Raw genomic sequence first — 4,488 nt, 5'->3', positions numbered from 1 at the left:
TCGTGTTGTTGTTTTGGTATCTAACTATGGTCATAAGCTAAAAAAAACATAAGCTAAATTGGGAAGATTAGCTAAAAATAGGTTGTTAACAATTAGAGTACGCATATTTTAAGGGAGTGCATTATTGCAAGTAATTTGGAAAAGACTACTCTTGGCCAAGCATTGCCTTTTAGTTTGAGTATGAGCGAAGCGTCTAGCAGATCTATTGAAGCATAGTGCCTTAGTGTATGAAAATGACAATTTTTGTGTAGGATCCTCCTAGTCAAGAGGCTTGTATAAAATATTCTTGAAAATTATAAGGATACTCAAATCTAACAATAAACCCTTTTGGAATTGTATATGGGATATGATTAATCTAAATATTGTAATTAAATATATGGGTTGGAGACTTGTTGGGTGATCTTATCAAACTTTTATCCATTATAACTTTTTGAAGAGATTGGCAGTTCACATATAATCTAAAAAGTCCTGCTACTTTACATGGAACCATTTAACAATATAATTTTTCATATCATGCAAGGGTGAACGTCAAGAAATCTCATTGTCTTTCTCACTGCTTTTGATTTATCTCTATATTATGTTGTGGTAATTTTCTTCCACTCAACGACTTTGGTACTTTTTGGGCCTTGGAATATCTAAGAGTTGTAGTGGAAGACTAGAGGAACATAAGGAATTGAGGAAATTCATTTTTGGAATTGCATGGGGAGGGATTTCAGAATTTGGAATAAGATTTCTGAACTTGAGTGCAAATTTTTATTTTGCTATCAGTATTGTTTTTATGTCATTATGCCTCATATGCTATTGCAAATTGGTTGCTTGTTATTATGTACTCTAATGACATGAGAACTAAAACAACAGAGTCAAATTTCCTTCTGGGAAATAGAACAGTCTAGTAGATACCAAAAAGAAGTCTTTACCAGATGGTGCATCAGTTGAGCTTTATGTTGCTGGTAAGTAGGGCGAGGGTGTGAAATTTTGGCAAGTAAAAAAAAGAGACCTTTAGATCCCATTCCCAAAAAGTTGCATTGGGAATTGACTCTTTTCAATAACCACTTCTACTTATCAAAGTTGATAAGGAGGGGTGTTACAACATCAACTCTGTTGAAATATGCAATTTTTTTGTCTGAAATTCATTGTGTAGCTGCATTTTTTTTTTAAATCAATGGCTATAAATGTAATTTTAAGGATTTCCATAACTCTTCACATAATTCTTTAAAGTGTGCTAGCTCAATGGAAGAGTGTCTGCCTTATAAGCAGGAGGTTGGTGGTTCGATTCCACTGTGTGCTAACATGAATTAATTTGTAGTTCATTTTTAATTAAATATTTTTTTATATCGATTTATTTCAATGGTGAGATATTTCTGGATTCGTTGTTTTATATTGTCTCTAAAGAGACAAAAGTGATCTTTAAATGAGAAATGTATCATCTCCAGAGAGACAATAGCTAGTATTAAAGATATATTGTCTCTAATCCGAGTATTGTCTCTAGAGAGACAAAAATGAAATTGTCTCCAGAGAGACAAAATTGAAATTGTCTCCTAAGAGACAATAATGCTTGTGTTATATATTGTCTTTATAGAGAATATTTTTTAAGACAATAATCTTTAAGGAAATATTTTTTAAGATAATAATCTTTAAGACAATATTTTTTAAGACAGTAATGTTTAAGACAATATTTTTAAAGACAATAATCTTTAAGACAATATTTTTTAACATAATAATTTTTAAGACAATAATTTTTGAGACACGCACTTAAAGACAATATTTAAGACAATACACAAGTTTGACCATAATATAGTCTCACTGATACCAAATTTTATATATATAGAGAGAAAGTTTTGAATAATTATGATTTAAATTTAAAATTAAATAGGAAAAACAACAACTCTTCTCCCCACCACTCAAAATAAATATAATTAAAACCTATACAATTTATAGATATATTAAATTAATTAATTTAACACACATATAACATTGTCTTATAATTAAAGATATTTGAAATTCTAAAATATCTCTTTCAGTGATCCAATTTAAAATTCTAACTTATATTATTTAAAATTATAACATATATATTTAAATACAATAATAGAATAAATAAAATTAATGATTTCAATTAATTTAATAACTTGCATATAAAATCATTTCTTCATCGCTCTTAAATATATATGAAATTTTCTCCTAAATTTTGTTATAATATTTTATTTATCATAATATTTTATTTTTAAAAATTGCATATATGAAAGAAGTTTTGATCATGTATCTCACATTTTTTTAATGGATTTTATTATGTGATATATTTATTATATATGGTTCACTATTATATATTATTAAAGTAGTTTACGGGTTCAAAACTTATCAAACCCACTTAATTAATTAAAAAAATAATAAATATAAATTTATAATTATAATATATTATATTTATTTTGGAAATCGAATAGTTTTAAAATTTTATATATATATATATTAAAAATATATATTTTTTAACAAATTATAAAATTAAATCCAAAATCCAAAATGTATATATATATCTTAATAAATTTTAAATTTTAGTAATCAATCATTTTTATTTATAATATGTCTATATATTTTTATAAATATAATATAAATACATATAAATACATATACATATTAATTATAATTTTAAAAATATAATTCTATTCATAAAAATATATAAATTAATTTTATTTTAACACACTCTAAACTAATAATAGATCAACAACATTTCTATCATAAAATATATGCAAAATTTTAGATATTTATTATCACTATACATCTTAGAATTCATATATGCAAATTTTTTAAATATTTATTACCACTATACATCTTATTATATATATATAATTCTAATAATTTTAAGCACATGAGATAATGAAGGAAAATTAACTACTTCTACATCTGCAATTTTTGGGTTATAGAAGTCGACTTAACTAAAATCTTTGATGAGAAGAACTATATCAATCTCCAATGTTCAAATTTAGGATCAGATTTCATTTTGGGAAAGATGGGTGTATCATCCACAACTAAAGTACCATGATGACTAGTTACTTCCAAAACTGCAATTATTATTTTATTTCCCTTTGCCTTCCATAATCGACTTAACTAAATCTTTGATTAGGAAGGTTTTAGAGGACGTACATTGATCTCCCTAGCTGAAATTTAGGATCAGATTTCATCAAAATCTTTTGGAAAGATGCCCTACGTCATAGACTTTGGGCTAATGGCACCCTTCATTGTTATAAGAACCTATATCATCCACCACTAAAGTAGGTACAAGTCAAATATATAATGAGATACGTGATCTTTTTGATGTGCAGTCATACTTCACTAAATTTAGCCATATCTCCTAAAACATCTCTTAGGTTCGGTTTGTCCGCCAAAATGGAGAGCCGTTGATGTGATACAGAGTGAATCTGGTTTAAAGACCAAAATATATTTTCTCTGCCCTTTCCCCATGCAGGCAGGTAAGGACGGCAAATCAAAATGCGTGGGGATACACGAATGGAAGGCGGACACATCGTGGGCTAATTTTAGTTGACTTTTATCGCGAATCTGATAGCCTGTTATGTCACGGCAGCAATAACATTTATTTTGGGATTTGCAAACTTGAACTACCCTGTGGTTTACAGCTTTTGCATCCAAAATTTTTGGTAGAAAACAGCTTCTATGTAACGGCACAGTGACGCTAGGACTTGATGTGGATATGGAGAGAAGTAAGTCTTCCGTTGTGAGAAAATCCCGGAGTTCATTTAAATAATGTGATGCGGATATATTTTAGAGGAACTTGCAGGTTGATCATTCCATTCCAGATGGGCATTGCTTTTTTTTTAATAGTTTTTTTCAGTTTTTGGTTGGAATTCAGTAAAACTAAATTTTGTTTAATTCTGATTTTTTATTTAAAATGTATTTTTTATTATATATATAGATTCAACCTTTCAAAACTCCGGTGCATTTTTAGTTTTGAGATTTCACAACCTAATTTGTAATTCTAACAAATCACTGAGCAAATTATACAGAAAAATATACCAAAAAAAATCTCCAGACAAGTAAACTACTCCTTCAAAAGTCACAGAGTTAGAGTGAAGCAAAATGATCAGTTCTCTGTGTGACATCTTCAACCTGATTCTACGTTCAAACAGTTGGACTTGACAGAAGCAAAGTTAACGGTAGCTGTACCTCAACGGTCATATATACTATTTCCCCTCCCGATTGAACGTGGCGGGAGCAAAATCAATGATAACTGTACCCAACGGTCAAATTTAATATTTCAACTCGCTCGCTGAACGTTCGAATTTTTTGGAAAGACTCTCACTGTGCTCAAAATTTGACGTCACCAATACCGTTGAAGAGTGACTACGATATAGCTACAATATTTGGCAGATTTTTCCCGTAGGGAAATTTGGATGCTAATTCAGTTTGACCTAATATTCACCTCACCTCATTGCATTCCGTTGCTTTAATTAATCATACACTCAATTCTCTTCGGTTCAA

The 4,488-nt window shown here is 28.9% G+C and overlaps 1 non-coding gene across 1 annotated transcript; it reads left to right on the top strand.

Moving 5' to 3' along the window:
- Positions 1-1,216: 1,216 nt before the first annotated feature.
- On the top strand, positions 1,217-1,288 carry TRNAI-UAU (transfer RNA isoleucine (anticodon UAU)). Its single transcript has one exon. It is a non-coding gene; the product is annotated as a tRNA-Ile (tRNA).
- The last annotated feature ends 3,200 nt before the right edge of the window (positions 1,289-4,488 follow it).

This window comes from Pinus tabuliformis, chromosome 9 (genome assembly GCF_031772625.1).
Source record: "Pinus tabuliformis cultivar Carrire ecotype Pingquan chromosome 9, CPIR1, whole genome shotgun sequence".
NCBI lineage: Eukaryota > Viridiplantae > Streptophyta > Pinopsida > Pinales > Pinaceae > Pinus > Pinus tabuliformis.
Note: the sequence above shows the minus strand (reverse complement) of the source record. Positions and strands in the feature narration are given on the sequence as shown.